Source organism: Lissotriton helveticus, chromosome 12 (assembly GCF_964261635.1).
Source record: "Lissotriton helveticus chromosome 12, aLisHel1.1, whole genome shotgun sequence".
NCBI classification, from domain to species: Eukaryota; Metazoa; Chordata; class Amphibia; order Caudata; family Salamandridae; genus Lissotriton; species Lissotriton helveticus.
The window spans coordinates 684,731,807-684,758,524 of record NC_136073.1 but is presented as its reverse complement, the minus strand read 5'-3'; the positions used below and the strand labels follow the sequence as shown (position 1 = coordinate 684,758,524).

At 47.4% G+C, this 26,718-nt stretch overlaps 1 long non-coding RNA gene across 4 annotated transcripts in view; it reads left to right on the top strand.

Moving 5' to 3' along the window:
• Positions 1–26,471, top strand: part of LOC144799953 (uncharacterized) — a 924,253-nt gene extending 897,782 nt beyond the window's left edge. For 3 of the 4 annotated variants that reach the window (XR_013603905.1, XR_013603904.1, XR_013603907.1), the window contains 2 exons: positions 12,090–12,140; positions 26,233–26,471. This is a non-coding gene — a long non-coding RNA (uncharacterized LOC144799953). The remainder of the gene's footprint in view (positions 1–12,089; positions 12,141–26,232) is intronic. The other variant, XR_013603906.1, reaches the window with a different exon arrangement.
• Positions 26,472–26,718: the final 247 nt, after the last annotated feature.

The following is a 26,718-nucleotide window of genomic DNA, read 5'->3' as shown; positions in this document are numbered from 1 at the left end:
TACACCCCTTTCCCTTTGTCCAATTTCGCGCCAGGACTGGGGCTGGAGTGCCCTAGAACCGGTTTGACTGGATTTTGCCTGGGACACCTTGTGCGCCCCAGGCAGTGTCTAGTTTCTTTCAGCCCTCCCTGCTCCAATCCACTATCTCCTGTCTGGGGTGGTGTAGCTAAGGAAATCAAGGGGGGGAGTGAAGGTGATGCCGGTGGGCACCGAGGTGGGCACGTCCTCCTCTTGTCAGGGTTTAAGGTTAATCATAAAGGGCCACCTCAAAATGGGTGGATGTGTATCCAGATGTCATTGGAATACAACATCTTTGTTAAAATACCCCTCACACACCAAAAGGGCCCTTGGTGTCATGCTTCATCATCGGGGTCTTCCCGTCCCGCTGCGGGGCGGGGCAGTGCTGCGACAAGCGGATACGCCGGAGCACCTTTTAGATGGAGGTGCTATGTGTTGGGAGTGAGTGTCAGTGGGGTCAGGGGTGATATCTGGTGTAAGTTAAAAAATACCTGGCCTAGTGGAAAAAAAGAATTTTATTAAACACTGGCTGGTATTATTAAAAGAAAAAGTGAAGCGGAGAGATAGAGCAGGTTAATGGGCTCTCTCTCCTAAGTGGGTCAACATGTTTCGAGGCACCGGGCCTCTTCGTCAGGACCTAGGGGAGATCCCCCTGTCACTCACTAATGTATTCTCCACAAAGGTAGAAAAAAAAGTGTATGTACAAAAAAGTGAAAAAAACTATGTGAGTAACTACCAATTAATAATTACAACACATCTATACTACCACACTAATAATGTAGTATGCTTATCAAGAGAGGGATCAATGCCTCATGAGCCAGCATAAGACTGAAGGGTATGATGGGGTATCAATGTGCCCCTAGCACGATTGTGCTTCCTCCTTCGTCCGCGGCTTCCGTGGGGTGGTGTAGCACCTCCCTGTGACAGGAAACCCTTTTTACAGGCCTCCCCTGCCAAGTTTCGGTCAGCAGCAGGAGGTGAGACTTGTGTCGGGGCAGCAGCATCCATTTTGTGATGCTGAGGCTCTGGTTAGGATTAACCACGTTTTAAGTAAAGTAACATGTCTTCTCCCTCTAGAAGGGTGGAATGCTACCCCCGTTGCCAGAACTGGTGAGGGGGTAGTATTCCAAAGTGTATGACACCAAACACGACATGTTTTGATAAAGGCAAACCAAAGTTAGCATTAACCGCCAGGATTATAATGCACTTAAGAGTATATGGTATGGCAGTATCACTGGAACAGCTGTAAGGAAATGGTTCCGAACACTGCAGACAGGCTCAGCTCATGCTAGAGCACCATCTCACATAAAACCAAGCACTCTGCCTCCAGGATTGTAAAGGCCTGCCATAGGAGTGACTTATAGGTGTATATGTGTCCAGATATAGGTTTAGACATAGGTTTACTATATCTAAGCAAGGGGTGAGTACACCACCTTGCCCCAGCTGTGTGAACAGCCAGTTGTGTCGATTTAAGTACCAGCCAGGGATGGCAAAAGATATGCTGCAGCCCCTGGTAGGCCTTGGATGCACCTATGCCCTGAGCACCTATAGTGCATGGTACAGGGGCTGACAAGGTGTCCAGTACCAAATTGGTGATGTACCTATAGTACATGGTTATGAATTTAGAGAGAGAACAGCAGGCTGTGGGTCTGATTAGCAGGCCCACAGCCACATTAAGTTGAAAACCAGTGAAGCAAAAAGCAAAAATTGGGGTGACCATAGGATAGCAGACCCTACTCTCCTACACAACCCCCCCCCCCCCCAAACGCAGGGACATTAAACTTAACCTTGACCAGATAAGTCTTCATGTTCTAAGTGGAAGTACCTGGAGAGACCATCTGCATTACCATGGTCAGTCCCTGGTCTGTGCTCCACTGTAAAGTCCATCCCCTGTAGGGAAATGGACCACCTGAGTAGTTTGGGGGTTTCACCCTTCTTCTGATTGAGCCACAAAAGGGGCTTATGGTCTGTCTGAATTAGGAAGTGAGTACCAAACAAGTATGGCCTCAACTTCTTCAGGGCCCAAACCACAGCAAAGGCCTCCCTCTCAATGGCTGACCAACGTTTCTCCCTGGGGGTCAGCCTTCTGCTAATGAAAGCAATGGGCTGGTCTTGACCATCTACATTAAGTTGTGAAAGCACAGCTCCCACCCCCAACTCAGAAGCATCTGTCTGAACAATGAACTGTTTGGAGTAGTCAGGACTCTTAAGGATTGGTGCAGAGCACATGGCCTTCTTCAGGTTATCAAATGCCCTTTGACAGCTAACTGTCCACTGAACCTTTTTGGGCATCCTCTTGGATGTCAGATCATTCAATGGTGTCATAATGGACCCATAGTTCTTTACAAATTTCCTGTAATACCTAGTCAGGCCCAAGAAGGCTCTGACTTGTGTCTGGGTAGTTGGAGGAGCCCAGTCCTGTATGGCCTGGATCTTGCTCTGCAATGGCTGAACTTCGCCTCCACCTACTAGGTGGCCCAAGTATACAACCTTGCTCTGCCCTATCTGGCACTTGGTAGCCTTGATAGTCAGGCCTGACGTTTGCAGGGCCCCCAGAACCTTCTTCAGGTGGATCAGGTGATCCTCCCAGGTAGAGCTAAAGACAGCAATATCATCTAGATATGCTGCACAAAAGTCCTCCAAACCAGAAAGGACTTGATTCACCAACCTTTGGAAGGTGGCAGGTGCATTCTTCAAACCAAAGGGCATCACCACAAACTGATAATGTCCACTGGGGGTAGAGAATGTTGTTTTGGCTTTAGACTCCTCAGCTAACCTGATTTGCCAATAGCCAGCTGTCAAGTCAAATGTGCTCAGATATTTGGCAGAAGCCAATTTATCAATGAGCTCATCTGCCCTTGGAATGGGATGAGCATCTGTTCTAGTGACAGCATTGAGACCTCTATAGTCCACACAAAATCTAATTTCTCTCTTTCCATCTTTGGTATGAGGTTTTGGCACAAGGACTACTGGGCTGGCCCAGGGGCTCTCTGATGGCTCAATCACTCCAAGTTCTAACATTTTCTGCACCTCAGCTTTTATACAATCCCTGACATGGTCAGGTTGCCTGTAGATCTTGTTCTTCACAGGCAGACTGTCACCAGTGTCCACCACATGGGTGCACCAGTTAGTTTGACTGGGTGTAAGAGAAAACATATGTCTATGGGCCTGCAACACCTGTCTGCAATCCATCTGTTGCTGGTCAGAGAGGCTGCCTGCCAAGGCTACTCCATAAACTGAGCCATCATCAGGGTTTTGGGATAACAAGCCTGGGAGAGGGTCACCCTCTTCCTCCTGTTCCCCATCTATAGCCATGAGTAAACCCATGTCTGCCCTGTCCACATATGGTTTCAATCTGTTTACATGGAGCACCCTGTGGGAGCTCCTAGGGGTGCCAAGGTCCACCAAGTAGGTGACCTCTCCCTTTTTCTCAAGTATGGTGTGGGGTCCAGACCATTTGTCTTGGAGGGCTGCTGGGGCCACTGGCTCCAACACCCACACCTTCTGTCCAGGCTGGTACTCTGTCAGGACAGCCTTTTGGTCATGCCAAGCTTTCTGTAATTCTTGGCTGGCCTCCAGGTTTTTGGATGCTTTCTCCATGTACTCAGCCATCCTGGAGCGGAGACCAAGTACATAGTCCACAATATCAGGTTTAGGCTTTTTGAGAGGTAACTCCCATCCTTCCTTCACAAGACACAATGGATCCATCACAGGGTGGCCAAACAAAAGTTCAAAAGGGCTGTAGCCAACCCCCTTCTGTGGGACCTCTCTGTAAGCAAAGAGTAAGCAGGGTAAAAGGATATCCCATCTACGCCTGAGCTTTTCAGGTAATCCTTTTATCATTCCCTTTAGGGTCTTGTTGAATCTCTCCACAAGCCCATTGCACTGAGGATGATAGGGTGTGGTGAACTTATAGTTCACTCCACACTCTTTCCACATTGCTTTTAAGTATCCAGACATGAAGTTGGTACCTCTATCTGAAAGTACCTCCTTTGGAAAGCCCACTCTGGAGAAAACTCCAAGTAAGGCCCTTGCCACAACAGGAACTGTTGTGGTCCTCAGGGGAATTGCCTCTGGGTACCTGGTGGCATGATCCACTACCACCAGGATAAATCTGTGCCCAGATGCTGTTTGGGGATCCATTGGTCCAACAATGTCAATCCCAACTCTCTCAAAGGGCACCCCCACCACAGGTAGAGGTATAAGGGGGGCCTTTGTGGTGCCACCTGATTTGCCACTGGCTTGGCAGGTGTCACAGGAGCGACAAAACTCCTTGGTATCTTCTGACATGTGAGGCCAGTGAAAGTGAGGGACAAGCCTGCCCAAGTCTTGTTCTGGCCTAAGTGTCCTGCAAGGGGAATATCATGGGCCAAGGTTAGAAGGAAGCCCCTAAATTGCAGAGGTATAACCAACCTCCTGGTTGCACCAGGCTTGGGGTCTCTAGCCTCTGAATAAAGGAGCCCATCATCCCAATACACTCTATGGGTACCTTGAGCATTCCCAGCAGCCTCAGCAGCAGCTTGCTGTCTGAGGGGTTCAAGAGAAGGGCAAGTTAATTGAGCCTGCCCCAGATCTGCCCTTGAGGGTCCCCATGCCCCAAGAAACTCGACCTGATCAGGTTCAAGCTCTTCTTGGGCAGTTTCCTCTTGCATCTCAGAATCACCCTCCTGTGAGGTCTGATCCTCAACCTGGGGCAAGTGGGAAGGCACTGCCTTGACCCTCTTGCTCTTTCTCTTGGGTTGTGGTCGGTCTATTGTTTCAAGATCCACCACAGGTTCAGGTAGGCACTGATTGGCCTGGGACCTGGTTACAGCAAGGACATGTGCTGAAATCCCTAGCATTTCTGCATGAGTCCTGTACTCCACTTCTGACCATAAGGATTCCTCAAGATCATTGCCCATTGACAGTCAACTGGGAGGTCTGCACTAACAACAACTTTCTTGAGGCCAGTTACCCCTTCCCAATAGAATTTAACAACAGCCACACTATGTGTAGTAGTGGCATTGCTAGCATTGGTCACTAGGTAGCTCTCACCTAGTATCATCTGTTCAGGGTCCACAACGTTAGGTGTCACCATAGTGACACTGGCACAAGTGTCCCTGTAGGCCTGAGCCAGTTTCTCATTGATTAAAGGCGTCTGCCTGTACTTGCCCAAAGTATTAGGACTTATAGTAGAGGACATAGCTATGTCCCCATCACAGATCAGAATTGCCTGAGTAGGGACTCTGACTAAGCCAGATTCCATCTCAGTTCCCAGGGTTAACCCTACTATCCCCTTGGGTTGTGCACTACCACTGCTAACTGTACTAGGGGGTGCAGGTGCCTTAGGGGCTGCAGTGGTAGGAACTGGATTTCTCTTAGTGCATTCACTTCCCCAGTGGGAAGCGGACTTACAAGTATTGCACCAAGGTTTCTTTGGGCCATCAACCTTCTTTTTCTTGTTTCCATTTTGGGAACCACCCTCCTTATTAGAATTATTTTGGGGGCTTGTAGAAGACTTTTGGTCTTTTTCTTTCTTATCTCAACCCTTCTGGTCTGCTTTCTTCTGATCACCTCCTTGGTTCTGGGGATTCTGCTTAACCCTTGTTCTGACCCATTTGTCTGCCTTCTTACCCAATTCTTGGGGAGAGGTCAGATCTGAGTCAATAAGGTGTTGATGCAATTGCTGGTTCTGACAGTTATTAAGGATCTGTTCTCTCATTATAAGATTGTACAATCCTGTATAGTCTGAGACTTTACTTCCCTGCAACCAACCCTTCAGAGCCTTAGTGGCACAATCAACAAAATCAGTCCAGTCTTGAGTCTGTGCTTTTTGGGTGTCTCTGAACAACAACCTGTATTGCTCAGTGGTTAGGTCAAACCCTTCAATAAGAGCACTCTTCAAGACAGAGTAGTTTTTAGCATCCTCAGGTCTAACAGTGAGGAGCTTATCTCTCCCTTTCTCAGAAAAGGAGAGCCACAAGATTGCTGCCCACTGATCTTGAGGGACCTGCTGTACCATGCAGGCCCTCTCCAGAGCAGTTATCCATTTGTGGATATCATCACCATCTCTGTAGGGGGGCACAATCTTACTCAGGTGTCTATGTTCATAGGACCTGTCTTTATCCTTAGGGATAATGCTGCCACCAGTGGGAGTCTCCCCACTCAATCTCTGTTCTCTTGCCAAAGCAAGTCTAGCTTGGGCCAGGGCTACTTCTTCCCTCTCTATTTGGAGTCTAACAGCTCTCATCCTGGCCTTATGCTCTTTCCTCTGAGGGGAAGTCATTCCTCTATGAGATTCTCTTGAGGCACTAGAAATGTGAGAATCCCTGGAAGGAGATCTCTCTCTTCTATTGCCTGGGAGAAGTCTGCCATTGGGTCTGGGAAAGTGATTCCCTTCTCCATTCCCATGTAGGACCAAGTTGACTTGGCTAAACGTTCCAACTGGTACCTGGTTTTCCCTCTGATCCTGATCTGACTCTTCACCTTCTGATTCAGGGTCCACCTCCTCATCTTCTACTTCTGGGGTGGTGTTCTCAGTATCTGGGGGGTTCACTCCTTCTCCTGACCCTGAGGGACTATTCTTTTTTTTTTTTTTTTTTTTTTATAAAACCTTTATTATACGTATAGCAGTTACAATCATGGGCAAGCAAATCAATAAAGCCATAAGCATGCAACATTACGTCTTCCAAGAGCCCCATCGCAGCTCAGGATAAAGTCCGTATCAGAACGATACCAGGTTAAATGAGGTTTCTTTTTTTTTTTTTTTGAGTCTTATGAATACAGGGTCAATGCCAAGCGGTCGTTTCAGGATCTGCAGCTGGCTTTCAAACTGTACAGAGGCAACTAGCTTGACAATTAAAGTGGGAGTGATGGGCGAAGTGAGCAATACAAAATAACCATCAACACAATCATTATACGTGACAAACCATTGCCCCACCCCACAAAAACTGAATATGCCATAGATACCCTGCAAGATAAGGCAGAAAAAGAATAAAGAAAAAGGACCATAGAACCAAGGAAGAAATAAGAAGATACATAGAAACCACCCCCCAACCCCCCACCCCGCACCCCTGCAGAAGGCCATGGTCTATCCCCCCAGCAGTGTGCCTGTCGCCCTAAATAGGAAACCCGAAATATAGTAGATAAGAAGAAAAGAAAGAAAAGAAAATGGAGGAGGAGAAGACAATTAGTGTACGGGCTCCCAGCCGCCCACCCTCCAAACGCAGACCCTCGAACCGATACAAAACCAACATCCGAATCAGTCAATATCCCGCCTGTCCCTCGTAGTCATCAGCCGTGCACGCAACAATAAGCAAGAAAACATCCTCAACCTTGTCCCCTGCGATCAATTGTATCAACGGAGTCCAGCAGACCAGCCGCCATTTTAGATGGAGTAGGCGAACGGAATGGCCATGAGAAGACGTTAAGCTGCCCATCAAAGTCAGCCAAAAACAATAGTGTGTGATCAAAGACGTTGTGGGAAGGATCCACGCGCAGCATTAATCCCCCAAAGTCAGTAGACCAGTCCAGTAACACCAGTTCCAGGAGAAGAGGGAGAGCCACCCCATCAAACCACACATGAGTTGCCGGACACGGCGTCCGGAGCCGCTTCTCCAACCACTGCACGAGTCCACGAACACCAGACCTCTTCCCAACAATATCAATTAGCCCCATGGCAGTCTCGAGATCCTGGTCCCCCGACATCTCCGCATCCCCGGGGGTAAGCAGTACACCGCAGTCAAGTGCAGGGTGTGGCGCAGTGTCCCGCACTCGAGAACAATCACGTTCAACAAAGCACACAGAGGGAGCGATGGCGTCCAGTCGGCTCCCCAGGTCCTGGGCGCTACAATCCAGGGCAGCCCGCAAAGCACCTAAAGCAACCAGAACATCACCGATCCCCGGCGCTGCCCCAAAAGCATAGGCTCCAGCATTCCTCCTCACTCGAGGCTCACCGGCAGGTAGCGACTCTCGAGCCCGACCGTTGTCTTCCCATGCATACAATTGATCACTCCGCTGCCACTCACCAGAGTACGATCGAGTCAGGAGCACAGGAGTAGCAGACTCCATATCTTACGATCGGTGGCGTTGATGCGGCGTCAGCAGTCACCTGGGCCCACAATAACGATACGGAGCCTTCAGTGCCAATCGCCGAGTATGTGGTGCTCAAAATGTCGCCCACAATAGCTTGGGAAAGATGAAAAAGTTGTCCGAGCAGTTCACGGGCGGAGAATAGATACAATGTAATCCCCTAGATCTGTGATGTCTCTCGGGCACACGAAACCGCCGGGTAAGCTGGATGGCTGCGGCAAGGGAAGAGCAGTGCAGTAGACACACTCCGGCCGGCCGACTCCTCCCCGTATTCGATGGCCGTTGTTGTTGCAGCAGGGGCTGGCCGACCCCAACACTCAAAGACCCGGTCTCGCGGACATTAAAGGCCGGGGAAGAGGTGAGGACATTTCGCCGGTGTTACAGCTGGTAGGAATCCCGGAGACACTCCAAAGAGAGCAGAACCGTTTCGCCATCACAAAAACACGGCTCGAGGGCAGGATAAATTGCAGGATGTAGGAACAAAGCAAGAAGGTCGGCGGAGCCGAGAGCCTACGCGGCCATCATGGTTGCAGGCTTGGCTCCTCCTCCCTGAGGGACTATTCTAGCTTTCTCAAGATCATCCTTCTCCAGGATGCCTATCAGGATGGGAATGGTAGGGTTGTGACCCTTTTTTCAGCTTCCTTGCAGTGCACAAAGCACTCAAGTCTCTATGGCTGAATTGGTCATAGCTGGAGGTTGCCTGTGGAGGGTCAACCACCACAGGTAGAGAGATTGGAGCTTCACATGTGCCAGACATGACTCTAGTGATGTGTAAGTGATGCACTTACCTACACTAAGTGTTTTCCTACTGTACCTTGCAAGTGAGTTGTAGTCAGGGTGTGCTAATCCCTTTTATCTACAACTACTAAGTTCAGTAGAACTTAAATATGCTAAGCTTTGTTTTTATGTACCTATGGTACTTAATGTGATCTTTCAATTTGATAAAAGATTGCAATGGTGAAACAACAGCAAAGCTCAAATCCAACCGCTGCTCACCAATGTGAGAAGTTGCCCTGATGTATGATGTCTCCAATTCTGGGGGCACCTTATATCAGTCCAAACAATCCCTTATGGTGGAGGTTGTAAAATCAACCTTAAAGATAAGCTATCCTAGAGGTAGCATGGACTAAGCAGCCTAAAGGCTTAACTCAAGAGGACATGTGAAGCCAGCTGTTTTACCATATGCAGTTCTGTAATATCAAATGAAAGGACACCACACAAGTTATATATTATAAAAATATATGTGTTTATTCTCAGAATAATCCCCTGTACTCTTTATGAGTATAGAAGCACAAGCGTTTAAACAAAAGCACAGTATAACATATGAAAGTTGCACAATTATGGATGAGGCCGGTGGCCACTCAAACCATATATCAAAAAAGTGGTATAGGTATCACTAATCGATCAGTGGTAAGGCGTAGGGCCTTGGGAATCGCTGGGACTACACTGGACTAACAGCAGTTAGGATGGGAGTAGCCCGCGGGATCCGGGTGCAGCGCTAAAAGCACACGCATGCACCAATGCAAAGTCAATGGTGCGTAAAAGTTATCGAGTTACAGTTTAAAGAGTCTTCCGACTGGACTAGAAGGACAAAACTTTAGACTTAGACACTAGAGGTGTAAACCACTACAGGTGCACTGGCGTTCAAGAGTTACCTCACCCACAGGAAGCGGGTGCACAGGTGCAAAGATGTGTCGGGTTTCGTCACGAAGATCTATGGTGCCTGGAGATGAAGATGCTGCAGGCGTCCAGAAGAGAAGTGTCCGGTGTGATCCAAGGGTGGATCGAAGATGTAGAGTACCTGAAAGCAGAGGGGACAGAGTCTGGGTCACTAGCCAGTGACCAGGAAGGAACCAGGAAGGAACCAGGCAATGTCGGGCGCAATCAGGTGGTTGTCGTGAAGCTTGTCTCCGCTGCCACGTGGTCTCTGGGGCACCGAGGATGTCCTGGAGTGAATCACAAGCTATCCCACAAAGGCTCTCGCTGTCGGCGGTGTCGGCTTCCGGATCGGAGTCAACAGGCCTTTGCAAATGCAACCCACGCAGGATTCGAAGATCGCTTCTTACTCGGACCAGCAAGGTCTGAGCGGGTGCTCCTTTTCAGTGGAGCGAGGGCCAGTCTGGAGGAACCAGACTAGCAGAGCAAATTCAAAGGTTCGTCGGTACTGGGGCCACTAGCCAACGGGCAAGCGACCGGACCAACGCGTCGAGCAGGAAAATGCAAAAGGGCCCCACGCAGCACTCGATTAGTGTGGAGGGGTGAGCTTCAGTGCAAACGCTGCTCGGGGCTGGAGCTTCTCAGACTCCAATGCACAGCTTCGAGGGAGCCTCGGATGCTGCACGGTCAGCGCTTTGTAGTTTTTCCAAGATGGCCGGCCCACGCTTCAGGTCGCCTCCACGGGTCTCAGCTTTGCAGGGACTGTGGATCGGGCTGTTAGAAGGCAGGCACGCTGGGTCTTGTTGATCTCTGTCGCTCGAGTTCCGGCGGGAACTGCAACAAAGCAAACGGTGAGGTGCTGGATGGTGCCTGTTTGCACAGGGTGGTCACTCCTTGACCACAAGGGAGATTCTTCAGTCTTCCACGTCGAGTGGGATGTCGAAGGGTCCAGAGTTTCGTTTCATAAGTTTCAGTCAGGATAATCTGATGTGCATCTGCACAGCTCCTACCTTTTCCAAATCAAGGGGCTGGATTACCTGCTAGGTCCCTCCTATGGGTGGGACCTGGGAACGGAGTGGTTACACCCCTTTCCCTTTGTCCAGTTTTGCGCCAGGACTGGGGCTGGAGTGCCGCAGAACCGGTTTGACTGGATTTTGCCTGAGACACCTTGTGCGCCCCAGGCAGTGTCTAGTTTCTTTCAGCCCTCCCTGCTCCATTCCACTATCTCCTGTCTGGGGTGGTGTAGCACCTCCCTGTGACAGTAAACCCTTTGTCCAGGCCTCCCCTGCCAAGTTTCGGTCGGCAACAGGAGGTCAGACTTGTGTCGGGGTAGCAGCATCCATTTTGTGATGCTGAGGCTCTGGTTAGGATTAACCGCGTTTTAAGTAAAGTAACATGTCTTCTCCCTCTAGAAGGGCGGAATGCTATCCCCGTCGCCAGAACTGGCGAGGGGGTAGTATTCCAAAGTGTATGACACCAAACACGACATGTTTTGATAAAGCCAAACCAAAGTTAGCATTAACCGCGAGGAATATAATGCACTTAAGAGTATATGGTATGGCAGTATCACTGGAACAGCAGTAAGGAAATGGTTCCGAACACTGCAGACAGGCTCAGCTCATGCTAGAGCACCATCTCACATAAAACCAAGCACTCTGCCTCCAGGATTGTAAAGGCCTGCCATAGGAGTGACGTATAGGTGTATATGTGTCCAGATATAGGTTTAGACATAGGTATACTATATCTATGCAAGGGGTGAGTACACCACCTTGCCCCAGCTGTGTGAACAGCCAGTTGTGTTGATTTAAGTACCAGCCAGGGATGGCAAAAGATATGCTGCAGCCCCTGGTAGGCCTTGGATGCACCTATGCCCTGAGCACCTATAGTGATGGTACAGGGGCTGACAAGGTGTCCAGTACCAAATTGGTGATGTACCTATAGTACATGGTTATGAATTTAGAGGGAGAACAGCAGGTTGTGGGTCTGATTAGCAGGCCCACAGCCACATTAAGTCGAAAACCAGTGAAGCAAAACGCAAAAATTGGGGTGACCATTGGTTAGCAGACCCTACTTTCATACAGATTTGTTTTTCAGAGAGTTTAATATGAGGAAATTTCCTACTAGCCGGTTTTGGGCTTTAGTTAGCATATCATGTAATCGAGTGATATCTTTCATGGGTGTAATCAGCATACATGTGTGTGTGTGAGCCAGTCTAGATGGTTAACACAACACAGCTTTATTATGGGACTTATTTTGTTGTCTTTTTATTTTACAATCTTCAAAAAACAATACTAAGAGAAGACTCGGGGTTCAAATTCAACAAAGCATCTTCTTTTCTTCTGTAGGGCCTTTGGAGTTTCTGTCTGCCGGTACCCTTGACAGAAAGAAGAAATCAGGTAAGTCACTATTTTATCGTGATTTTATAGTAAAGAGTAGTTGGAATGGTGATCTCTTTTCTTTTGTCCTTTGTTTTGTGGGATTAGTAGGAAGGCGGCATGCCCTTGAAGAAAGGACCCGTACCCCAGGAGAAAGGGAAACAAACAACCAAAAAGAAAGAGGAGTCGGTAACAGACCCCAACAACCTGGAAAAATGATGCAGAAAAGAATTACTGGGGCTAGAAGTTAAATAACATTTTCTCAGCCTTGGCAAGAATTGCGTCGGTTCACAGTGACTTAGACTAACAATCCTCTTTTCCTCCTACCTCCAGCTCGTGATTCTATTAAGGGACCGGAGGCTTCAGAATATGCTTCTCTTATCTTTACTGCAAAACACAGCAGCCAATGAAAATGCATATTTTCTTTTGTAAACAATAAAACAACGACATTTCCCATGATGCATATATATTAGCCACGCCTCCATAGTCCATAAGAACCCTCTGCATGGTCCCATCATCCTCTTTCTTTGCTGCTCACAGAAAGAGATAAGTGCACTCTTCATGTTCCCTCAAATTGTTTTATTGTGATTAATTTACATGTTTTACTGGTGTTTCCCTTAGGGGATCGACTTAATTCTATTGTGTAGTACTTACTGGTGTCCTAGAGGGACTTGTGCTTTTAGGGGCGAGCGCTCCGTCTGGGCGCGTTCTACAGCCCCCATTGGTGTTATCTCGTTACTGTGCCCTTCTGATTTCGCGGCGCTTCAGTCGCGCTAATTTACGGCCTCTGGCCGGGCTCAGCGGTTCCGCTCCGTTTCACTGAGCCTGTATTTATTTCCGGTACAGTCCTTTTCCGACAGCGCGCTTCACGCGCAGGCGCCTGGTCTTCCCTCCTCGCCCTTGTGACGCCGTCAGCGCCGGGTGGCTCTCGGCCGACGTGCGCGTCTCAACGGGCTGAATTGGGCTCGTTTTGGGCTCGTTTTTGTGCGCGATTGAGGCGGCGCATCTCGGCGCGAATCCTCAGCATTTTCAAACACGCACCCAGGTCGGTTACCGCTGCGCTTGAGATCGCCTGCTGCAGGTTGGAAAATTCAGGCCACGAGAGAGTGTGCACACGCTCTGTATATTGAAAAAATTGGGCCAGGTCTCTGACCTTTTGATTACAGCTTTGCTGAGGTGGTTGTTGGTTGAAGGCTTAATATTGTAGTGTGCTGGTGGGCTGACCCCCCCCCCCTCCATTACCCCTCCTGGTGGACGTGAAGGAGACTGTCATTAATTCAATTGCAATATTACATTTAAATTGCTTCACTCCACCCTTGAAAATGGAAGAGTGGGTTCAATACCCAGATGAGACTAATGATCAGGAGGAGGTGTTTGACGGACAACAGGAGATTGTTTTAGAGGACAACATTGTGGAGGCTTTGGATGCCGACACCGACACCTCAGAGGAGCCTCCTCCCCCAAAAAGGGCGAAAACTAACCTTCCGTCATCGGCGGATCCTCCGAACACCCTATTCATGTTTGACCCTTCTGAGATCATGCACCCCCGGTCATCGGATTGGATACCGCCCCCGCGGTTTTGGCTTACCTACATGAGAATCTGAGGAAAGGTTTTCCTAGAGAGGTGCGTAATCGCTTACGGTCAGAATGTCCACGCCCTGAGCTGCTGGACAAGGTGGCGGAGATGCCCAAAATTGATGCGAGTCTCCTGACATTTTTAAAGAAATTCTCAAAGGATCCCAAACGTGGCATTGACCGCGCTTGGCGGGGCTGCCAAGATAAAATGTTGGACGTTGTGGGCCCTTTGGCCAAGATTTTAGCTATGACCTTGGCGGCCAAGGAGAGCGCTACCCCGATCGATCCAGATATCCTTGTGGGCTGGATCCAGCGGGCCATATGCCTTATTGGCAACGCCAATTGTGCGATCTCGTCGGAGAGACACAAGTCACTACTGATTAGAATGGATAGTAACCTACAGAGTTGGCGGACGCAGAGCCGGGGCCCTTAGCAGGTGGACAACTCTTCGGAGAGCGTTTTGTAAAAGGCGTTTCAAAGTACGTAGGCACCCTTACCACGCTCGATAAGGCGCAGAATGAAATAAAAAGAGTCTTCAACCAGGGTGTTTTTAATCAGGCCGGACGAGGCGGGGCCGCTCGTCAGGCCAAGGATTCCAGCAAGGTTCCCATAGAGGCGACTTTGGTCGCGGGAGAGGCGACTGGGACTCCACAAGTGGGGGTACCTTCTACCCGTCCCGCAGGAGATTCAACAGAGGGCGCTACCAGACCGGCAACAACAGGGCAAACTTCAAGGCCCAACAATCCACAGGTGAGTGTTGTAGACTTTTCTTTTCTTCCTTTGGGGGGGTAGTACCCGACACTGTCTGCAACGGTGGCAGGACCTAACTCAGGATGCCTGGGTGTTACAAACCGTTCAGGGTTTTCAGTTAGAGTTTTACTCTCATCCGTTTCAGTCAACGCTCCCCGCAGATCTCCATTTTTCCCAACAAGATCGCAGTTTTATAGACGAGGAGATTGCAGGGTTGCTGCAGAAGCACGCGATAGCACCGTGCCTCGAGGCTTCTGCAGCAACATTTTTATTGTGCAGAAGAAAGGGGGTGGGAACAGGCTTGTTCTAAACCTCAAGGAATTCAATCAATTTCTCACATACAATCACTTCAAGATGGAAGGGATCCATCTTCTGGCGGACTTGTTGCAGGAAGAAGATTGGTTGGTCAGGCTGGACCTCAAAGACGCCTACCTCTCCATCCCAATCTTCCCGCCACATCGCAGATTCTTCCAATTCAGGTGGAACGGTCGGTGGTACGAGTATTTGGCTCTTCCCTTCGGGCTTTCCTCAGCTCCTTGGTGCTTCACCAAGGTGATGAAACCAGTGGTCACCCATCTCAGGGAGCGAGAGATACGTCTAATAATTTATTTGAACGACATCCTAATCATGGCACAAGGTCAGGTCGTACTCCTACAGCACCTCAGTCTCACAACAACGCTGCTTCAGGGCTTAGGGTTTTTGATCAACCTGAAGAAGTTGGTAGTTACTCCGACACAGTTGATAGACTTTCTAGGTTTCACGATCGATTAGAGGTCGGCTCAGCTGTGCCTTCCGAAAACGAAATTGAAGGACCTCAAGAAGGAGATCCTGGCGCTGTTGAGCAGACAGACGGTCACGCTCAGAGCCATTGCCAGAGTGGTAGGGATTTTGGCCTCATCGATTCAGGCAATATTCCCGGGCCCTCTTCACAACAGGGCCCTCCAGCGCCTGAAGATCAGGCACCTCAAAAAAGGACTGTCTTATGCGGACACCATCCCACTGTCTCAGGAGGTCAGGACCGAACTACAGTGGTGGCTAGATCATGTAGACGCCTGGAATGGCAGAGCAATCTTCGGCTCCCAGCCAGACGTGGTTATCGAGTCTGATGCCAGCCGTTGCGGCTGGGGCGCACGCTGCGGAGACGTCTCCACGGGCGGCAGATGGTCTCCACAAGAGTTGTCTTTGCACGTAAATTGCTTAGAGCTGCTCGCCGGGTCTTTCGCAATTCTGACACTGTCCCCGAGGCAGACCTCTTGTTGTATCCTCCTCCGCATGGACAATGTGTCCGCGGTGAGGTATATCAACAAGTTGGGCGGCACAAGGTTGTCTCTTCTTGTGGAAATAGCCAAAGACTTTTGGCATTACTGCCTCACTCATCAAATTTCTGTGATGGCGGAGTACATTCCGGGTCAGTCCAATCAGGTGGCAGATTGGAATTCCAGACACCTCAGAGACTACAGCGACTGGAAGTTGCTTCCCAAAGTCTTTCAGTGGCTTCAAGCAGTTTGGGGTCCCTTCCGGGCGGACCTCTTCGCGTCCAGACTCACGTGCCAGATTCCCCAGTTTTTCAGCTGGAGGCCGGATCCAATGGCACAGGCGACCGATGCCTTTCTCCAGGATTGGTCGGGCGCGACCCAGTATGCTTTTCCCCCAATCTTGCTAATCCCCAGGGTGATGACACAGGTGATCAGGCAGCGGGCAGAGATAGTCCTGGTGACACCGTGGTGGACGTCTCAACCATGGTTCACGAAGTTGTTGCAAGGGAGCTGCGATCTCCTTAGGTTGCTCCCAGTCTCGAACTCGTTGTTGCTGGGTCCTCTTCAGGAGCAACACCCCATGGTGCTGGACGGGCGGCTCACGCTGATGGCATGGAGGCTTTCAGGGAACAGTGGCACCTGCCAGGAGTTTCGGACAAGGCTTCTGAATTTATCAGACAAGCCTGGGCACCCTCCACCAGGAAACGCTACTACTCAGCCTGGAAGAGCTGGGTGGATTGGTGCTTGGAACGACATCTGGATCCAGTGGGGGCAGAGTTACCCCACGTGTTGAATTTTTTGTCAGACAAAGCAGCGGTAGGTCTGGCTTATGGATCGGTTAATAACTTTCGATCAGCCATTTCGGCAGGGCATGCACTGGTAGACGGCAAACCAGTGGGCATGCACCCGGTGGTATGCAAGCTCCTTAAAGGAATCAGGGTTGCCAACCCTCCTAAACCCAAGTACTCAGGTCTGTGGGACATTTCTTTAGTTTTATCATTGTTCAATCGTTGGCCTGTTAATACACTCCTATCCAGGAAACAGCTCTCAGCCAAGTTGGCTATGTTGCTGTGCCTGTTGTCGTGCAGACGTTCATCGGATGTCAGATCACTCGACGTTACAGGTAGAGTATTTACCCCTGAAGGGGTTTCTTTCTCTATCTCTGGACGTACCAAAACATTGTCTCGTCATATTGATTACAATGCTTTCCCAGAAAATGAGAAATTATGTGTGGTACAATGTTTAAAGACGTATGAGGAATGTACAAAGGTCTTACGACCGCAAGGTTGTTCTCAATTGTTGATTGCACTGCAGAAACCATTTAAGCCAGTCCCAGCTGCCACTATTGCCAGATGGCTTCGATTTATAATGAAAGAGGCTGGTATTGACATCCAAATGTTTGGTGCTCATTCTATAAGGGGCGCTATGGCGTCAAAATCATACATGTTGGGTTCTAACATTCAGGACATTATGCGTTGTGCAGGCTGGTCCTCTGAGTCAACTTTTAAATGTTTTATTATAAGCCGGTGGATGATATTACTACTGTGGTTTTTAATGCGCGTTAAACTAGCATAATCTGAAGCCTCCGGTCCTGTAATAGAATCAAAAATTTGCTAGCATTCGCGCCAAGAATTTTCAATTCTATTAAGGACAGGGAGGCGAGAATTATCCTACCCGGCTTTGTTCACAGTAAAAAGCTTACCCGCCCATGTTCACTGTTATGGCATTGTGGTTTATACAGTGATTACGGTTGTTTCATTTCCTTTATTTCAGGATCAGACAAGAAGTCTGACTAGAAGAAGGTGGATGGCACAAGCGTTTGCTTGAAGACTGAATTATTCTTCCACGTTGGAGGAGCTGTTGGATTTATTCGTGTTAATTTTGGACTTGTGTTCTCTACAAAGAAAGAGGATGATGGGACCACGCAGAGGGCTCTTATGGACTATGGAGGCGTGGCTAATATATATGCATCATGGGAAATGTAGTTGTTTTATTGTTTACAAAAGAAAATATACATTTTCATTGGCTGCTGTGTTTTGCAGTAAAGATAAGAGAAGCATAATCCTCGCCTCCGTGTCCTTAACAGAATTGAAAATTCTTGGCGCGAATGCCAGCAAATTTTTGATTTTCCCTCTCTCTTAGGGGCTTAGGAGCTGTGCACGCACCACATCCCTCCTGGGACGTGACCAGGATCAGAATCCAACCAGCAGACAGGGGACGTTAGCTCTTACCCAGATGTCCTTGTGGTTTCCCTCGACTCTGGCTCTTCCGGGATTCCCTTATCTGGCTGTTCGGGTTCTTCGGGATCTGTTGTCCGAGCAGTCTCCTCACTCGGCTTCCTCCTACGCAGTTCTCTGCTCTCCTCTTCTCCTTCCGATGACGTGGTTTTTCTGTCACTTCCTTTTTGTGTCCTGGCGCTTTGCAGAGGTCTTTGGTTCCTCCCCTCGGCCTGACTTCCTATTTCGACTGAGCGGGCCAGGAAAGCGTAGTCGGCTCCGGTGCTGTTGGCACTGTTACTCCCAGTGCTCCCAGGTCTCTGACAATATGGTAGGTGATGTTCTCATTCTTGAATATTTCCGTCAGCAGTTCCATATAAAGGATGACGAGTGTGGGAAGGATTGTGTAACCTTGAGGGACTCCACACGTGAGAGGGGATTCATTAGAGTGTCACCAAGGTCTTTTTAATCTGCCTTATGTATGTATATATTTGTAAATTAATGCATAGATTTTGTAGTGTTTGTTATAAATGTACTTTTTCATTTTCTAAATAAAAAGCACTGTATGGTCAATTGTTTATTAAGTGTCATCATTGTGTACCAGCTAATGGTGGTTACTAGCCCACACCACCTCCCCTGAGTAGGCCCTGGTCTGCTCTGCTCTGCTGCCATGAGAGTCAAGTGCCACAAGGAGGTGCTTGGTTCCCAGTAAGGGGACATTGTGGACCTATTACTTGTGCAGGCCTCAAATCCTGCACAACTAATAACCCCATTTCTTGCATTCCTCATTCCTGTTCTATCTTATAAAGCTACTAGCAAGACGACCTTGTGCCTTAATGCAGTCATGCTTCCACAGTTGCTTCCCAGTGTTATAGCAAAGGTGTTAATGATCATTATGCAAGCAAGGAAAATGTACCTTTACCACTGGTTTGATAGCAGAGCCATCCATACTTGGTTTGTAGTGGGCCCATTACACATCAGTCCTCAGTCCCACTACACCTCCTGCGCTACTGATACCTACACCTCCAAGTGGGACCCTCCAAGACCTGCATTTCACACCCACTGCACCTGATGCACCATACATTCTCGTCTTTTGTTTGCTTTGAGTACCTTTTACCACAGTGATGGCTGGCATCTCCTTTTGCATGCGTGCAAAAAAAGTAAAACTATAAAGTGCAAGTGCAAATGAAATTAAAATATATAAATAAACACTTACCTCACTAAAGGACCTCCTCGCTCCAGACCTCGTCGCAACTGCAGTGCAGGCCCCAGAAACTCCCTTGACCAATCCTGGTACTGCTCTCACCAGCATGAGAGCAGCGCCCTGATTGGAGGCAGTGGCCTGTCTCGTTGGTCCACAGCACTTTGGAGGCCTGCACCTGCTCTAACCCAGTTGTCTTAAAACAGCTGGCTTAGAGGTTTCCATTTGCGCATGTCTGGCTGGCCATCGCAAAACGGCCGGCCAAAGGGACATGCAAACTTTGAAACAGTAAGCCCTGCCACATCCTGACTCTGTTCGGGACGGGAGGCTAAAAAATAAAATGGCAATTAGTTACCATTTTATTTTTCGTGTCGGGGGCCTTTAGGTGGGGTGATGCTCCTCTGCTCCAAAGGAGGAGCCACCACTCTCAGACGTAGGCTGCTAAAAACGTCTGCTTATTGTGCATGTCTAAGCATGGCAATGAAAACTTGAAACCGGGCTATATGTGAGAAAATATTCCACATTATTAGCTCAGGCTGAATCTGAAACATCAAATGAGTGGAGATATGAGTTTAATTGGCGATACAAAGTAACAACTTCAATTAAGGATCGCCAGTGTGTTCTCTCCTTGTGTTTATGGCCCTTAAACTCCCAAAGGAAACCAAAGCGGCTATCATTGAACAGACGAGCAAGTAGGAAATATTTGAAGGATGGAAGAAAGGGTTTGTGAAAATGCAGAGGTTACTTTTTCTGTAAAGAGAATCTGGTTTCACATAATACAACTAAAAGAATGGCAGGAAACCGTTTTCAGGTATGTAGCGCATTTATACTACACTCTTCAGTTTTAGATGGTCTACTATATTCAAACTCACGCTTCACCCTTGCTTAAAGGAATGTTTTTTACGTTTTATTTCTTTTATTCGGTTACCACTTGATTGCAACCATAAAAAGTACAGATAAAAACAATAAAGATAAAATTGATTTACATAACAAGAAAAAATAAAATAGGTATAAATTCACAGAAGGACATAATATCAAACAAGAGCTTCTCGTATTTTGATAGTAGTTTTTAGGAATGTGGCTATGCATTTTGCAGAATGAGTTGAGTTCAAAAGTTGTAAAGAAAGATAGGCTAGATGACAGGACCTATTGCCAGATGATCGGAGCAGTGGTAAAATCCATGTTTTTCGTGGTGCCTTGTAATATAAACAAAAAAAAGATAATGTGTAGGGTTGATTGGGTCGATACTCCGTCACATGGACAGTTCATGATGTCTTTCGACCAATACTGTGTTCGAGGAAAGGAAACCAGTCGAAAAAAGGTATTAAAACGAAATCTTGTCAAAAGGTATTTTTCAAAATTAGACAAATAATATGACAGCTAAGGTTGTATGAGCTTGACGGGTTGAATTGCTTGGATTTGGAGATTAGAAGACTTTTGAATCTCAGTTGAGCTGCGAAGTTCTCTCAGATGGTCCATGCTTATTTTCCTTAGGTCTTTTCTAGATATATCCTCCACACTCTGTGGGTCGTCGAAATATGAGCTACGACCTAAATCTTTGAAAAAGTTCTCCACGTATGCTAGCCAGGAAATCCTACGCCAATTTGTTAGGGTCATACAGTCCTCAATCAGCGAGCGTGTCAGATGACATTCTGGATTTGACCATATACGCTGCCATAAGAGAATTGGTTGGACACGTATATAGTCTGAGATAAATTCCATTCCAAGCTCGTTATGAGCAGCAAAGTTCGGAGCACTTTATGGGAGGGCCAGCAGGTATTTAGCATACCCGTTCTCCACTACTTGGATGGAATCAATTGGAGCATGGCCCCAGACTCCTGCGCCATAAGTGGCCACACTATGGCATTTTGCATAGAAAATTTTTAGGAGTTCTTGCGGAGCAGGTTTACCAAGTTTTCTGGAGAAAGAGACCAAGGCCGTTGTTGCTCACTGGAAAATAAGTTTTCTGCTGGCCGTGGCCTGCCGCCAGTTTAAAGAATCATCCACCAATATCCCTAAGTATGGATAGGCCGACGTTTTTTCCAATCTTGACTTTTCCACGACAATTACTCTTGGTTTCTTGACCTTGGGGCCGATATGCATAGTGAACGTCTTTTTTATATTAATTTTGAGACCCAGGGAGCCCATAAAAGAAGAGTACTTATCAAGCTGCTTTTGTAGTTGATTGAGTGTTCTTGCAAAAATGACTGAGTCATCTGCATAAAGCAGCGTTGGTATAGGGCGATGGTTGATCTGGGGTAAGTCCTGGCTCCCTTCTAGCATGGCCAACTCGAGACCATTGGTGTAAAGGTTGAACAGGAAGGGAGCCAGTACACATCCCTGTCTTACCCCTTTTTTGATGGAAAAAGATGGGGACAACTCGCCATTGACTCCATATCTGACGGACGCCGTTGCGTCCCCGTAGAGTTCCCGTAAGAAAGCTATGAGAGCTGGTTCCACTTTGAGGTTGTTTAAAATAGCCCAAAGTTTGGAGTGCTGGACGCAGTCAAAAGCTGCACTAAGGTCGACATACACTAGGAAGATGTTACCCCCTTTCGCTGCAACATACTTCCCTATCAGAAGGGCAAGGTTCAGAGCCTGCTCCACAGTTCCAAGACCCTTCTGGAAGCCATATTGCAGGTCGGTCATGATGTTGTTTGACTGGGCCCAAGATTGTAGTCGGCCCAGTATCACCCGGCCTGCAACTTTACCTATGGAGTCCAGAAGGGAAATAGGCCTGTAGCAGACAGGGTCATTGCGATCACCCTTTTTGAAAATGGGAAGCAAGATTGACTTCGACCATGACTTTAGGAGCCCTGTAGATGTTGCAGCACAGAGGACCTGGGTAAGGAGGGGTGACCAAAGTTCGAGATTGTATAGGAAAAAGTCTAAGGGCACACCATCAGGCCCTGGGGCCTTGCCCGGTTTGGACGCCTTTAAAGCTTTCAGAACCTCACCATGAGTGAACATTATATTGATCGGGTAGGTAATCTTCCCTGGGATGTTGCCAGTTCTTTGATCATCTTCAGAGAGAACTGCTTGAAGGGATCCAAAGATTTTCGAAAAATGGGCGACCCATTCCTCAGCGGTGATGGTCACGTCCAGGTGTTGGGCCTTCGATGAGTCAGCCAGACAGGGAGATCTGATAACTTGCCAGAAGAGAGCGCTGTCTTTGTTAAGGCAACTAAGATGTAACTGTGCCCATAGATTGTTCTTGATTTCTTTCCTGCGATCCGCTCTGGCTATATTATAGAGTTTCCGTAGTTTGGAAATTTCCGAAGTATCCCTCAGAGGACTATGAAGGGCGGCCTTTAGATTTGAAAGAGCCTTGCGACAGGTTACGTTGAACCATCTTTCAGAGTTGGATTTTATGTTCCTGGATTTACGGGTAAACTCCTCCCCAATAGCCTTTAGAACTTTCTGGAAACTTGTCACAGTTGTTTTGGGCGAGGCATCCGCAGATAAACAGTCGAGAACCCAGGGACCGGCTCTGTCAAGTACCCGTTCCGTGATTTTAAGTTGATCGACCTTGGCCCATTTAACTGAATAGCCGTTCACCTTGTTCATGGTTAAGGAACTTTGCGTTAGTTGGCTGGTAAGGGTAGAATGAATCTTAACATTTTTTGGGGAGAGTATTACACTAATCGGATAATGATCGCTGCTCACATCTGTCCCTGTATAAAAGTTGGTCAATTGGCCCTTCAGGGTCTGTGAGATCAAAATGTAATCTATTATGGTTGAGGCCCCTCTGCCATGGAACGTTGGAGAAAAATCTATGGGGGGTTCTACTAGGTTGTTTGCGAACTCGAGATCTAGGGAAAAAAGGCACTCATTAAGTTTGTTCCCACAGGTGGAATGTTCAAAATGTGGCAATGGGCAACCGTGGTCATCCAACAGGCCACAGTTCCCATTATTGTGGTTTGTGCATAGTGCAGTATTAAAATCACCGCCCCAAATTGTATATACGGTGGTTGAGTGTAAATCATTTTGGAAGGATTCTAAAAAAGTGGTAACTTCAACTAACAATTTTATACAGTCTTTTACATCAGAATTGTTATAATAATTAATCAAAATAAAAGTGCTGTTTTTGTTAAAATTTATTTGTAGTATTTGGTAACTAGGATCTTCTTTGAGCATACATATAGTTAGGGGGGGCAGAGTATTAGCAACATATGTTATGTTATGTTATGTTATGTTATCGGTATTTATTGTGCGCACAGCTGCTCCAGCAAAGGAGCGTCCTGGCGCATGACAAGGTGAACACAACACCGGTAACATCAGGGGCAAAAAGAAAAAGAAGGACAGAGTTTAAAACAGGAAGGTCTTGATAGCCCTACGAAACTGTAGATGATCCTCCAGGAGTCGAATCTCAACTGGAAGGGAGTTCCAAATAACCGCCGCTCTCACTCGAAAGGAACGGCCACCGGCACGGCAAAGCTTAAACCGGGGAACAATGGCAAGTGCCTGGCCCAGAGAACGGAGGGAGCGAGACGGGACATAAAAAGATAAAAGATTAGACAGGATCTTAGGGGCAGTGCCCTTCAGAATTTTAAAGGCCAGACATAAGACCTTGAACTGGATTCTCATCCTCACCGGCAGCCAGTGCAGGGAACGGAGGATGTTAGAGACGGAGCAGAATCTAGGCAAACCAACTATAGCTCTGGCAGCCGCATTTTGGACGCGCTGCAGGCGAGTAAGTTCAGCCTGATTAGACCCCACCAGGAGGGAGCTGGCGTAATCCAGCTGGGAAATCATCGTCGCCTGAATCACCAGCTGCCTGGTAGGGGCATCAAAATTTTTTAACACAGGTCTGAGGCCCCGCAGCACCCCAAAGCAACAGGACGCCGTTTTCTTTGTATGGCCAACAAAGTTGAGGCTGGAATCTACCCAGACTCCCAGATTTTTCAATTCAGAGACCAGAGTCGGAGATGGTCCTAATTCCGGCGGCCACCACCTGTCTCCCCAGAGCTCCGTGCCCTTACCGACAACCATGATCTCTGTCTTACTGGCATTAAGCTGGAGACAATTCGCAGTCATCCAGTTAGCCAGTGCCTTCAGTCCACTCTGAAACCTAGGTCTACCCATGACTCCTTGGATAGCTGGATTATGGAACGTTTTGTAACCTAATAGGTGTTGTGGGGTTAATGACCAGGTTTCCTGGAGGCAGACTATCTGATGAATGGAGACTGTGTCCAGCCATGGTTGGAGTGCCAACTTGGCTCGGATGCCTGCAACATTCCAATACACTATTGGAATGCTCAGGTCCTCTGCTGAGATTGCACCTGGTATATGTTTATCACTATTTTGAGTCTGACAGTGGTTTGTGATATTTACTCCAATGGAGGCTTCCGGGGGAGCACATGTCGCTTTACTTATATCAATGTGAGAAGAGTCATCCAGACGTCCATCCTCACTAATAGTTGGAATGGGCAATTTCGATAGTATAGGAGGTTGATGTTTAGTCGGGCTTAATTTTTGTTCGGGACTGGTAGAGACAACAGGCATCGATGGGGCCTGGGTCTTATGTACTATATTGGCTAACGGTCAATCTACCATATCCAGACAATCGTAACGATTTCTGGTTGGAAAGCCCTGCCACTCCTCCCTATGGAACTGGGGTCTTCTAGGAAGCCAGGGCTGCAGGTGCCAGTCCTGTGTCTGCCAGTCTCTATTACTATTTCTTTTAGTGTAGGCCACCTGGTTCCAATGTTCTTCAGGGAGTTGTTGCCAGTTACCCGTAGGAAAATAATTTTGGGTGTTCTCTCGAGGGTAAAAAAAGGAAAGGCGGTAGGCATCGATGCCCCCCTTTTTTTCCAAGGATGGCCATGAGCAAATGTGATTGACTGTATTAGGGTCAACACAGTTCACTATGATGCAATCACCCTGAATCTAACGAAGTCTCGGGACTTTCGTCGTCAGCTTCTACTCTCCTCAGAGAGTCATGGGCACCAGGAACTCACTACAGATACAACAATATCTGGAAATGCTGGTTTCGTTGGTGCTTGGAGAGGGACTTGGATCCCACTCAAGCACCTATTGTTGATATAGTGAATTTCTTCGCTGAACTCTTCGACAAAGGATTGAGTTATAGATCAATAAACTGTTATAGATCGGCGATCTCTGCTGGTCATGTCCTTGTTAACGGCAAGTCTATTGGTAAAAATGTTATTGTTTGTAGGGTGATGAAGAGCATTCGCATTAAAAGACCCCCGAGACCAAAATATGACTCTCTCTGGGACGTGAATTTAATTCTAGATCTTTTCACTTCCTGGCCGGATAATTCTCTTTTGAACAGAAAATTTCTTTCTTTTAAACTCGCAACTCTTCTTTGCCTCATCTCCTGCCGTAGAGTTTCAGATGTTAAGGCTCTAGAGATCTCTAATAGATCTTATAACTTATTTGGAGTTAAATTTGAAATCTATAGAAGAACAAAGACCATGTCTGATTCAATTTTTTATCCCCGTTTTGATCCTTCTCCAAAACTTTGTGTTGTTGAATGTATGAAAGCTTATGATAGGACAATGTCTAACCTTCGTCCTCTTAATGAGAATCAGCTTCTCATTTCCTTTATTAAACCTCATAAGGCTGTCTCTTCCACCTCGATTGCCAGATGGGTAAAATCTGCTATGTCCCTAGCTGGTATTGATATATCCAAATTTCAGGCTCATTCCGTTAGAGGTGCCATGGCAAGTAAGTCCCTTTGGTCCGGAGGTAAGTTGGACGATATCCTTAAAGCTGCCGACTGGTCTAATGCTAATACCTTTGCAAGACATTATTGTAAACCTATTGATCACATGTCTAATGTAGTTTTACAAGGCTACCAACATGCATAATGTAGCCTCCGTTCTTGTAATGAAATTACGATTCTCCTATTAACATGCCTAGAGAATCTAGATTTCATTAAAGACACGGAGGCTCACATTATCCCACCCATCCCTTCCCTGTTTGGGTGTGGATATATAATTTATATTCTAAGTATGACTTAATTATGATATGATGTATTTTATGTTTATACTAAAACGTTATTTATGACTATTCAATTCTTTTTCAGGATTTATTTACTTATGATTACCCCTTTCTCTAGGATACAATTTTCATTGTCTCCTTTCTTTCAGGTAATCCTTCCACCTAAACTACTTTGGATGTTTCATCACCAAGAGACCGTCCGGTTGACTTCTTCGTTTATCCTCCACTTCGAATTTTCTGGAAACTACTACATCTTCTTTCTTCGCCTGATTTAAAAGAGGCTGATGGTTGCTATGTTTTGTCTATTACTTCTTCTCAGTGTTCTTATTGGAACCTTTATATTGTGATGCGACTGGCTTGGATCTGCAATTAAAAGTCATTGCATAATGTGAGCCTCCGTGTCTTTAATGAAATCTAGATTCTCTAGGCATGTTAATAGGAGAATCGCAATTGATTTTTGTTCTTCCCCTATCCAAGTTACTCTACGTACTGTAGTTATTCTGCTGATATGGTGCCTCTGTAATGGTCTATTTAAGCTTAGCCATTGTAAGACTTTATTTTTGAGGGACCAGTAAGATTCGTTTGTGCCTTCGGTAAGTTCGGGAACTCCGGTGAGAATAACCGTATAGGGGGAT